Source organism: Henckelia pumila, chromosome 2 (assembly GCF_033568475.1).
Source record: "Henckelia pumila isolate YLH828 chromosome 2, ASM3356847v2, whole genome shotgun sequence".
Taxonomy (NCBI): Eukaryota; Viridiplantae; Streptophyta; class Magnoliopsida; order Lamiales; family Gesneriaceae; genus Henckelia; species Henckelia pumila.
The window spans coordinates 115645483-115658957 of record NC_133121.1 but is presented as its reverse complement, the minus strand read 5'-3'; the positions used below and the strand labels follow the sequence as shown (position 1 = coordinate 115658957).

General features: G+C 36.1%; 1 non-coding gene across 1 annotated transcript; it reads left to right on the top strand.

The window, feature by feature from the left end:
• The first annotated feature begins 12848 nt into the window (after positions 1-12848).
• LOC140885869 (small nucleolar RNA R71) lies at positions 12849-12954 on the top strand. The gene has a single exon (XR_012151282.1). It is a non-coding gene; the product is annotated as a small nucleolar RNA R71 (small nucleolar RNA).
• The last annotated feature ends 521 nt before the right edge of the window (positions 12955-13475 follow it).

Here is a 13475-nt window from a genome sequence, read left to right as displayed (position 1 = left end):
TTGTCATAAATTTACAAATATGTGCTGGTTTCTTGCAAGCACTAAAGATTTTTGGATTTAAAATGTATTTTTAAAATATTTTTAATATTTTAAAAACAAAAAAAAATTTAAAATTCATATTTAGACAAAAATTTTATAAAATGTTTTTTAAAAATATTTTTCAAATATAATTTATGAAAAATAATTGAAAGTTTTTTTTAAATGAAAGACAATAATTTTATATCAAAACAATACTATTTTTGAAATAATAAAATGTTTTTGTAGAATAAATGTCCAAACACGTATTTATTATTAAAATAATTTTTAAATTGTTTTATAGTTTTTTCAAAAAAAAAAAACTTTATAAAAATATTTTATAAGTACTTGTCTCTTATCTATATTCTATCTCTTTGCACAAATTTTTGAGTTCCGGTTCGTATTCAGTTTTTCGAATTATGGTTCGAGCAATCGTCATTAGACCTGGCCACGGTCCGGGTCCAGGTTGGCATTTAGCCAACCCTTAACCGGCCTGCCAATGGCCGGTTCCGGTCCGGGTCGGTGAACCGGCGGTTCCGGTCCGGCTCCGGGTCCGGTTAACCGCCGGTTTAGGGTCCGGGCTAAACCGTGCCATTTTTAAAAAAAAAATTGCAGCGCCCCAGCGCTGCATTGTCGGCGTTGGGGCGCTTCCCCTTCGAATTTAATTCGAAGGTGCAGCGCCCCAGCGCTTATTTGGCAGCGCTGGGGCGCTAAACCTTCGAATTATATTCAAAGGGCAGCGCTGGGGTGCTGGGGCGCTGCACATTCGAAATTTAATTTTTTTAAAATTTTTAATAAGACATATTCTTTAAATAATCTCAATCAAATATTTCATATCTTCATAATAAAAATATATTACATTTATTAAATAAACAATATATTAGAATTTCAACATCTTAATATCTTATGACTTAATATTACAAATCTATTACATTTTATTCTACTTCACTCGCATTTCCTCCCGTCGTAGTTCCGGATGTTCCTTCGGTATCATCTTGGTCTTCTTCATCTGTAACACCCGGAAATTTTAATACGTAAATTCGCATGCATAATTAGGGAAATTAATTATTTAAAAAAAAATTATATTTGGGTTAAATGACATTTATGTGTTATTATGTGAATTATATGCATGATTTAAATTTATTTTATCATTTAACCCGCAGTTATTGTATTTTTAGATTTTTGAGAATTTTATTGAGTTGATCGTGTAGACGGGACCGAGGACGGACGAGATACAAACTTTTGAGCCAAAAATATTTTATGAGTTTTATGAGCCTTAAGATATTATTTTAAGGTATTTTGTCAAGAAAATTTTAGTATTTAGTTATATATTTATTTAATAATTGATTTTTGGCCAAAATAAGTTATTTTATTGACTTTTATTAATATTTAAAAATCCCTCAAGTCTTAATTTCGGGATAATGGTTTTAGTATCAGATTATTATTATTTTTAAGAGTTTTAAAGATTTTGTTTAAGGTATAATATATTTATTTTGAGTAATATCTACTATTAATATATTATCTCATATAATTTAAACCTAAACCTACCCTACCCTATCCCCACTCAGCCGACAACTCCCTTCCCCCTCACCTCCATTCTCACGCTTCAACAGAAACAAGCAGCCACCATAGCCGATCAGTTTTTCTTTGAAGTTTTCGGTCCGTTCGTCGTCCCGGTGACCCGTACACGCGATATTCTTCGTCAATAATTTAAAAGGCATGTCTATTCTTTCGTTTGAACACCATATAAGCTACTATTCACGCATGATGGTTTTATTCCAGATTTTTTTTTTATCATGAACTTTTCGATTTATGCATGTAGGTAAGGTTTTGATGCATGTTTAAATCTTTTTTTTTACACCGTATAAGCTATATAGTATTTGTTACGTTTGAAACCATCAACATTGAAGTTATTTTCGAAATTGGTGCATAAAGTCTTCCACAACACGAGCAGACCATATTTTTTTGCATGAATTTTCTTTGTTGCTCACGGCTCTTGCATGCCATGTTATTTCCCTCATGTTTCTTTTTGAATGGAAGGCTCCGGGTCTGCTGCTCATGAGTAGGGGTCGTGCTAGGGTCCCTAGGAGTCTAGTGTTCAAGGTGGCTTGGTTGTTAAGGGCTGGGAAATCCTTGAACGATCGGTTTTGTGTTGGTTGCAAAGCAGATTACGGTGGTTTTTGGGATTCCGAAAATGGTTCGCTAGGGCTGTATAGGTATCGGGTTAAAGCAAGGGATGGCTCGTTGGAACCGTATTGACGTTGGCTAGGTCGAGGCTGTGGAGCTCCGGCCGGTGGGTGGCCGGAGCTGGCCGGCAGCAGGCCATAAAGGCCTGCTGCTACACGGCCGAGACCTGCACAATTATGTGCAGGTCACGTATGTGGGGAGGGGGGCTACGGGTTGGGGTTTTGGGTGGATCCGGGTCGGGTCAGGGTAGTGGGTCAGGTCTGTATGGTATTGGGTCGGGTCAGGTGAGTCTGGGTTTGGGTTATGTGGGCTGGGCTCGAGTGTTTTTAATGTTTAGGTGTTTAATGTTTTAATTGGTTTTTGGGCAAATTAATTAGAAATAAAATTATTTGGGCCTCCAAATAATTTTATTTGGTCAAAATTATTTTTAAGTTAGCCCGATGATTTTTATGGGCTTGTGGGCTCATAGGAATTTTTGGGCCAGTCAGTAATTTTATTGGGCCAGTCCAAGAATTTTTATAAATTAATTAGTTAATGAGCCTAAATATTTTTAATTAAGCCCAATAATATTTAAGTAATTTATTTTAGTTAAAATTATAATTTTTAAATTTATTTATTTAATCATGGGCTTTAAGTTATTTAATGGGCTTTAAGTCAATTAAGGGGCTTAGTAGAGAGACCAGCAGTCTGGACCAACCCATGAAAAATAACTAAGTCCGGAATATATATTTAATTGTTTTTATGCATGAAGTTTATTTTAAGTATAAATATATTTTATTATGAAAAAAAAAGTAATTAAATATATATTACGGACATATTTTAAGTGCATGCATACATGAAATATTTTATGATGTGTTTATGATTAAGAATTGAGCATGAAAAATATTTTTATGGAAATTGAAGTGATGTGACAGCATAGAAGTGGTTTTATCACTGACACAGAGGTAGTTCTACTACCGGCATAGAAGTGGTTTTACCACTGGCACAGAGGTAGTTTACTACCAGCATAGAGGTGGATTTATCCACCGCCACGTACGATGGTTCTTTAGACTGATCAGTCGGCACAGTTATTAGTCACATTCATGGATATGACCATACTCAGTTTTTATGTTTATGACATGCTCAATTATGTTATGTATGATGAAAAAATTTATGTTATGTTTATGATTTATGATTCAGCATTTATGTTATGAAAAATGTTTCCATGCATGCTCATGTACATGTATATGTATTAGTATCTACGTGATGCATTATTTTTAACCTTGTTATAAAGGATTAGACATGTTGAGCCTCTAGGCTCACTACGCTTATATGGTGCAGGTGAGAATGATGACATTTATGTAGCTCCTACCGGTGGTGAGGACGTATGAGCTCACGGAGCAGTGGACCCCGTGACCGTCGCAGTTATTTAGTCTATTATGATGGAATTTTGAAACATGTTTTATTTTATTATTATTTCGCATATGAGATTTTTCAGTAGCATTGTTTATCATTTTAAATTGATGCATGAAATATTTTTAAGGATTTATTTATTTATTTAATATTTTTCAGGTTATTTAAGAAATATATGTTATTTTTATATACATATATGTATGGGCGTATATGTATAGTATTAAAAAAAAAAAGTTTTTCCGCATTTAGTAGTACTAGGCGTTTCATCATCACTTTGAATATGTTGTGTTCGAGTAGCGGCTTTTGACCAATCATTGAGCAAACATTGGGCTTCCAAGTTTTCCGGCCTTAAGCTAGAACGTCTCTCGTCCAATGTATTTACTCCAATACTAAATGTTTGCTCCACTACAACTGTTGAAACCGGACAAGCTAGAATTTTTTTTGCCATTATAGCCAAAATTGGATATATTTGTGTTTTTTGCGACCACCATCTCAAAATATTGAAGTTTTCCTCATCTGTATCACTAAAATCAAAAGTAGTGGTAAAATAATTCTCAAGTTCCTGACTGGAACTTGAGGATCCTCGTGGACGTTTCGTCCGTTCCCTTAATAAAAGTTGTGCTTTAGTAAGTTTAGAAGTAACATTACTAGTTGCAGTGGATTGTGTTTCATGTGAAACAATTTGTCCACCATATTTGATGTTATATTCATTATAAATATCAAGTAAATGAGTTTTAATATTAAACAAAATCAATGAGATAGAAGGAATCGTTTCCGCAATAGGCTCCAAAGATTCATAATATAATGTTAACATGTCGCTTAAGCCATCTAATTTAAGTCTAGGATCTAAAACAAAAGCACATAAAAAAATTTCAGGAATGAGCAAAAAATATTTTTCTCATTTTGCTTTCATGACGAGAATACATTGAGATAAAGCACTATCATTAGAATTAACATGTTCATGAAAAATACAAGCAATGTTGCAACAATGTGTTAAAACTAAATGTGAAGTAGGGTAATAAACACCGGATAATTGGTCACTAGCATCATTAAAAACTTTTAAAATTTCACAAATACTAGTGCATATGTTCCATTGATTTGAAAACAAATAAATATCACGAGCTTGAACAAATTGATGAAAAAATGTACATAATAAATCTTTATATTCAAAAGAGGATAATAACAATTTATATGTTGAATTCCAACGAGTTGGAACATCTCGTGCAAACCGCTTAGTCTTCATACCATTTACTCTACAAAATTTTTCTCATTGCTTCATAACTTGAGGATGCGTCCATAAATAATGAATAGCGTTCCTAATTGGTTGAATATGTATGCCTAAACTTTTTAGTCCATCTTGAACACAAAAATTTAAAATATGACATGTGCATCTAATATGAAAAAATTTGTCACCTAGTGATGGTTTACATATTTCAATAAGCTCACTAATACTTGAAGTATTTGCACTAGCATTATCAAAAGACATCGAAAAAACTTTGGTAGTTAGACCATATTCTTCTAAAATAACAAATATAAGTTGCGAAATATTTTGTGCCGTGTGTGATTCGTTGAAACATCTATATGCAAGCAACCTTTTTTGAATGTTCCAATTATTATCAATCCAATGACATGTAATACCCATATATGAACAACTTTGCCAATGATCACTCCAAATATCGGAACACAAAGAAACTTTATTATTCAAACTATAAAATTCCTTAATTAATTCTTTCTTTTGATCAACGACTAACTTTTTCATTATGCGTTTGAGACTATTTCTTGGAATACGTCTAATAGAAGGATTTGCACTTGTAGAAAGCCAATTTTCAAAAGATAATTTATCGCTAAAACTAAAATAAAGTTGTTCAACCGCACAAAATTTAGCCGTTTCTTCTCTAAATCTAGCTTTGTTATATTTAAATAGTTGAGATTCATTACCCGATTGAGAAGAGAATGCCGGAATTTGAGTTTGACCACGATCAATACCAATTTCCACCGGATGATTTTTCTCGATATGCCGCGTCAAATTTCCATAACCACCTCCTTGTTTAAATTTGTAACATTTTGAACAATATTTGCATTTGGCTTGCAAATCATCGGAGGGAAGCGTCACCTTGTCGAAGTGTTTGGTGAAGATATCGGATGTCGGGCGAGGCACCGCTCGAGTTTGTCTTTGAGAGGCTGCCGGATCGTTCATACTTTCTTGACTTGCATGATGACGTGGTGGTGGTGGTGGTTGTTCAACTTGTTATCTTTGTTGCGCCTCTTGTCGAATTTCTTGAATTTCATCATCGGAATATTCAAGATCAAATCCATCGACATTGAATTGAGAATACTCGACCTCGGGTGGTATGATGCTCTTTTTCTTTCCTTTTCTTTTGTCACCCCTACGACTTGATCTCTCTCCGGACATTTGTAATTGTATAAATATGAAAATAAATCAACCCGGCGGTTTGACCCACCGGGTTGCCGGTTTTCCCTAGGGAAAATCGGGACCGAACCGCCTAGTGGCCGGTTCCGGGTCGGGCCCGTTGACCCGGTTAATCGGCCCGTTGACCACGGGCCGATTCCGGGCCGGGTCCGGGCCCAACCCGGCCCTTGGCCAGGTCTAGTCGTCATTGGTTTTCCTAATCAAACCTAAAAGATTATTTGTTGAACTTGAAATTAACATTCGAGATCTACTTTATTTTCGAGCGACTCTCTAGTGAGTAGATTACTATGTTTGATGAGGGACTATTTTCGGATCCATAATAGGATGAAAACTAAAAGTTTGAAAATTTAGAAGTCTCTCCAAATTTATAGATTGATGAACTATAATATATTTCACATGCATGCATGTGTTGTGAATTCTGAGAACGACATCTATAAAAACTTCCTGCATCGGACAAATAAAAACTTTAGGGTAACATTGTTTACAATTTTATTCGTGTCACTTATCTTTCAATTTATAAATAAGAAAAATTACAAAATCCGGTGTGGAAATTATACTTCTCAACTGAATTATTAAAGGCATTGGTGTGAAAATATTTTACTTAATTAATGCCGTGCATGCAGACGACGTCCAATTAAATTTTGCTTATCCAAACAAATCAAGAATCTGTTAATTTAGACACAATCTTAGCTTGACTTCCACTTACACATGCAAATTAATACAGAAATAATAATTGACCAGTAGTTTAGTTGATGATGTTGATAATTAGTTATCTGGGAAACAAACAGTAAAGAAATGAGGGAGCCACGAGTGAATGGATATATATGGCAAAAAGGAATCGAAAAGGGAAAGAAAAATACAAATGCCAACGATGAGAAAAGGGGTGGGGCACGTTGAGGAACATTACGAATGCTCAATTTTCAACCAGTCGCTATCTCTACAGGACAATTTAATGATTCAATTTATTGTATGAGCATGCACTTGTTATTAAATTTAAACAGCTTTGAATTGATGATTCTTCATTTTTAAATAATTTTTAGGAGTTTATTATAATTGGGCCCTCTTCGCCTTTATTTTATAAATGTGTGTATTATGTGGGGCGACGTCTAAAGATTATTTATGAAATTCTATCCATGACTTGTACTAATTTTTTTTTTTTTTTTTTGAGGTAGACTTGTACTAATTTTTAGTCGGGGAAAAAAATTTACGTGTACCGTGTTGAATGAACGGAGGGCCATTATCAATTTAGTACCTCATTTAGTCATTTTGTTTGGACATTGTAGTGACCCGCGCCGTGATCACCTACTAATCAGAACTTAAGCATGCAATTAATCAATAAAATAATCTTCATCAGAGTAACTGCGAAATATTAAAATAAAATAATACCAGGTAGGCAAAACCTAGTGGTCAACCCTGCTATCCAGCCTTGGTCACCACCTAACCTCCCTGTCCCCGGAAGAACTACCTGCAATTGCCCCATGGAATAGGGCATCCATCCAACAGAAAATAACCGAAAGTGAGCCTAAAATGCTCAGTACGAGAGTATGAGTATACATGAATGCAAGTGTACTGCCTACTGACTAGAGGTCAAGAATTAGATACAAAGACAGACCGGATCCTGGTATGTAGCACGCTGTGCCGTCGCTTCAGGAGGTGGCTCCCATATCGAAATAACAGTGGATTTCCGGACCCAAATCGATGGAAGTCGATCCACTAACAGGATAGGGTAAAACCCTACTAATAGACATCTCAAAAGAGATAGCTCAATATGCTCATGTATGCAACATACAGTCGTGACATGCTCTATATAAAGACATATAAAATATGCAATCACATAATTCATGCAAACACATAATACATGCATACTCAATCTGGATATCTCGAATAATACTTCCGTACCTTACTAAAGCAGATCCTAGAAGCTTCCCCTCTAGGTCCAAGCCTACCATGCATCACTGCAACATAAATAACCCATGCATTACCTTGTATGCCAACATCACCTACTAGGCTCTAAAAACCTTAATTAAACTATAGTCTACTCTCTATTTACTATAGGGAACCAAAGTCATACCTTTGTCCGTCATCAGCCCGCTGATGTCGCATGCCCCAGAGCCTAGGCATAGCCTAGCTACGACCTCTAGACGCCTCGCCAGAGCTCCGCCGCCTGGCTGCTACTGCGGACACTGTCCGCTACTATGTCAGACACTGTCTGACTATACTAAAATATAAACTTCATACTCCAACTCTAAAATAAGAGTACCCAAAAGGCCCTAAAATAGAGCAATATGGGTGAAGGAAAGAATTCTGAACAGCTGATGTTGCGTGTTTTTTGCTCGCAAGCGCACGATGTCAAGTTATAATATAAGAATTAAGTCCAAGTCGATCCCACGGAGAATGAATAAATGATATTATATCAAATATTTGCAACTAATAAAATCCTAATCCTATGTAGAGCTACAAAAATGGTTTGATTTTTATAAAACTAAAATTTGCAAGAAACAAAACTAAATAACCACGAGTTCACGATAGAAAAATTCAATAAGCGAAGAATGCTAGAGGTTCGACTTCACTTAACTGTTCACCATAATTTATTTCTAATGATTGTTCAATTATCAATTCTTCTAGTTTATTAGCCAAGAATTTCTATTATTTTCTACTACCTCTCTCGAGTGTCAAGCAGAAATTCGTATTCAATAACAAACTCAATATCTCTATCAAAGTTCAATTATTAAATCCGGTAAATAGCACAAGAATTATTCTAATGACTTCTATGGAGTTATATGCCTCTCGAACAATATAAACACCAAAGATGTATTTTCCTATGTCGTATTCAAAATCTCCTCTCTCGAGTGATAGATTCTAAATAAAATATCATTCAATCTATGGCCAGTAAATTGAAAACATTAAAATCAGAAAAACACAAATAAACTGTGCGAAGAATTCAAATATATAAATCAAAATATCTCAATCATGGTTTTCAGTCAAGATCCATCTACCTCTAGACTAAGAAATTAGTTCATAACAAATTCAAAGATCAAACAAAACTTGTTCTTCAAATAATTCATCAAACTAGAAAAATAGAGTTTAAAGGAAAACTAGAACGAAGTAAAATTAAGCTTTTCCGTCGCCGGATGCCACCGTCTTCTGTCTTTGTATCAAATTCTCGAGCTCTTGTGCACTTCAAAACTCTCAATAGCCGTCTCTATGTTCTAAAAACTCTCTAAACCCTCGTATCCTCCAGAATAAGTCATAAAATCCCTTTTAAAACTCGATTAAAAACTTTCCATATTTTTGGAGACTGCTCAGCGCTGGAGCGCTAATAATTCGGCACTGGGGCGCTCAAGTTTCGTATTTTATTTTTCAATGATGGACGTCTAGCGCTGGAGCACTCAAAATACGGCGCTGGGGCACTCTGGACATGAATTTATGGGCGCTGGAGCGCTGGAAAACTAGAGCTGGGGCGCTACTTGTTCTTTCATTTCACCATCTGCGCAGCATTTTTGTAAAAATCATAACTTAAGTTCTAGCCGTAGGATCGAGCTGAAATTTTGACAGCAACTTTAAAACATCTGATACTTCAATTTGAACGGTGAAGATTGGATTTAGGTATCTGTAACATTCCCAGTAATTTTCTGAAGTTTGCTGTCCCGTAATTCGGCTTTCCGCTTCTTCTTGCTACTTTTCTTCAAATCCTTGCAACTCACAAAAACAACAACAAATACGCATAATATTCACTCGATACATCACAAAATCTAAGTCAAATCATATATAAATTAAGTGCATAAAATGCACTTATCAAATCCCCCCAAACTTAGACTTTTGCTAGTCCCGAGCAAAACAGTAATGAGCAATATAGTCGACCTCTGAATTTTTATATTTCAAGATTCAATACACATGCCCGCTAATTTTCTCAAGAGTTCTTGTGTGTGTGTGATTTGCCAATCTCATCTACCCACCTAACTTTCGGTAAAATCATGCAATCTACGGCTTCATAAAATCATTAACTCCGCTCTCAAGTTTCAAAATACTCTCAACCAAGTTCAACTTTTACTCACACAGATCAACAGGAATTTTTCGGTTAACATTAGGCTCAATATAATCAGCAGGAGATAAGCATCCATATATATATCAATGTAAACAAGGACTCATGATGCAAAGCAAAGGGAATTGAATATTTTCAATTTGTGCAGGATTATGAGTAGCTAAATTTTTTTTATTTGCATTGTCAGACATTAGTCTTGGCTTTCTTCTACTCCAATACATCTCCATCTTTATGCCTTGTATTTGGACTAGAATTTCAATCCATTTTTTTTCTTTTCAAGGCCTCCCCTCACCTTACTTTCTCTGCCATTACTTTTCTTTGAACTTTTTAGCTACTCAATTTGTTTTGGATTTTTCATGAATATAGAATGGCTAAAAAAAACTCAATAGATTCGAAAAAAAAACGCCTAAATCACTTCTGTGATCTTAAAAATCTACCTCAGTTTCAAATAAAAATCACAAGAGTTAAGAATCAAATCCTCTAATCCACATCACAAATCCACATAATTTTTTTCTAATTGCTAGGAGTATCGAAAATCATGGCATTCGTGCATAAATGTGAGAACTCAAGATTAAATATAGCTAACATAAACTTTTTCAGCACACAAAATTTATTTTCATCATAGGCCAACACAATTACAACATCATGCCTTCAACTCCAACTAAATCATAAAAAATTTCAGATTTTCACAATTTTTAAACTCCCCCCAAAATTAAATTGTGCATTGTCCTCAATGTACAGTATTCATTAAAAACAAGAGACACATATCTTAGGCACCAAGCGTCAGTACTCGGCACCATCTTAATCACTCAAAACTCTTCATCAGGGGTGGCTCCTAAACTCTTTCAGCTCCATACTTTTTAACCTCTTCATCAGGGGTGGCTCCTAAACTCTTTCAGCTCCATAATTTTTAACCTACACAATTCAAAATCATTATTAATGTCTAGTTTTCTCATGATAAAAATAAAAACAAAAACAACTAAAAGAAAATAAAAAAAACGCAAAAAACAACTAGCTTGGGTTGCCTCCCAAGAAGCGCTTAGTTTATAGTCCATAGCCCGACTTTATTCCAATTCTAGCCCGGTTCCGTTTTGTTGAGGGTCTTCCCTTTCGCTTTCACCCTCCAAATATATTCAACAACCTTTTTAAACTTTGATTTTTTCTTCGTTTTCTTCTTCTTCTTTGGCACCTTCGGATCATTCTTCTTTGAATCTACCTCATGAACAAGTTTGGGATGACCATCCAACTTCACAACTCGCTCAATCATGAATAATTCCTCGATGGATGGATTACTTGATTTCTTGAATATGTTAAAAATAACTCTTTTTCCGTCCATACCCATCGACAACTCACCATTCTTCACCTCAATCTTGGCATCAGCAGTGGCCAAGAAAGGTCTCCCCAATATTAGTGGCATATTTGCATCCTCCTCCATATCTAGCACAACAAAATCCGCCAGAAAAATAAATTTATCTATTTTTACCAAAATATCTTCAATGATTCCAAGCGGATATGTGATAGATCTATCAGCTAGCTGCAATGCGATCATTGTGGCCTTCACCTCGCCAAGTCCTAAGCTCCTGAAAATAGACAAAGGCATCAGATTAATGCTAGCTCCTAGATCGCAAAGTGCATTATTAAAATAAGAAGAACCAATAGTGCAAGGAATAGTAAAACTCCCTGGATCCTTCAGCTTTTGTGGCATCTTCTTTTGGAGCACAGCACTACATTCTTCAGTTAAGCTCACCACCTCATTCTCTTGCAGCCTCCTTTTCTTGGACATCACCTCTTTAATAAACTTCGCATAATTCGGCATTTGTGCCAAAGTATCAGCAAAAGGGATGTTGATATGTATCTTCTTGAAAATCTCCAAGAATTTTGAGAATTGCTCATCCACTGCCTTCTTCTTGAACCTTTGGGGGTATGGAAGAGGAGGTTTGTACATCATTTCTGCTCAGGTTCAGACTCTTTCTCCTCGACCTTCTTCTCGTCAACTGCAACTTTTTCAGACGTCTTGCTCTCATATTTGCCCTCTTCATTATCCACCTGCTTCCCACTCCTCAACGTGATAGCATTACACTGCTCCTTGGGATTCACCTCAGTATTACTTGGGAATTGGCCTCTGTTATTATCTTTCAGTGCATTCGCCAACTGCCCGATGCAGCACCCATGTTGGCCACATGCGTCTCTAAGCTGTCAAGGCGAGTCTCAGTCCTCGCCATCCTCTTGCTCGATTCCTGCACAAAAGCATTAACAACATCCTCCAAATGAGGCTTACCCTCACCCTTATTTGTATTGTATCCCGGAGGAGGATTCAACACATTATTATTGTTAGCATAAGAAAAATTTTCATGATTACGCAGACTAGGGTGATATTGATTGGGTACAGGATTATCTCGATAGTTGTTGTAATATCTGTTGTTCACATATTGAGCTTGCTCCACACTCTCAAATCCATCAGCAGAATTTACGGCAGTTGCCAGCGATGCTGTCTTAATAGAAACTTGATTGCCTTTGGTCAGTGCAGCCAACTGTGTAGAAATAGTAGTCATCTGAGCAGTCAAAGCAGTGAATGCATCAACCTCATGAATTCCAACAGGTTTCCTTATTACAGATCTCTCACTCGGCCACTGATAACTGTTAACAGTCATTTGCTCAAGCATCTCATAAGCCTGTTCAAAAAATTTAGAAAATATTGAACCTCCAGCTGCAGCATCCACAGAAATACGAGTTGGTCCATTCAAACCATTGTAGAATAATTCGATCTGTTCCCAATCCGGAAAATTATGGTTTGGAGACTTCCTAAGCAACTCCTTGTACCGCTCCCAAGCTTCATAAAGCTGCTCAAAATCTTGCTGTTTGAAAGTAGTGATCTCAATTTTCAGCTGAGCAGACTTGGCAGGAGGAAAGTACTTAGCCAGAAATTTAGATGTTATGTCTTCCCATGTAGTGATACTCCCAAGAGGTAATGACTGCAACCAACTACGAGCATTGTTCCTAAGAGAGAACGGGAACCAGTGTAGTCTGATGGTGTCCTCAGTAACACCATGAACCTTCACTGTGTCAGCAATCTCCAGAAAAGTACGCAGATGCAGATTTGGATCTTCAGTAGCTGTACCCCTGAACTGATTCTGCTGCACCATATTAATCAGAGCTGGCTTCAACTCAAAATTATTTGCCGTGATGTTCTGCCGAGCTATCCCAGAATAATGAGTATTGATCACTGGTCAAAAGTGATCTCTGATCGGCACCGGAGCATTATTGACAGCTCTTTCCCTTTCTTCAGTCATTTGTTGCAACTCTTCTCTTCTAGCTTTTCTCAAAGCTTTAGCAGTTTTCTCGATTTCCGGATCAAAGAGCAGTGAGTCGTAACTTTGGCTTTTTCGCATAAACTGCATAGACAGAAAA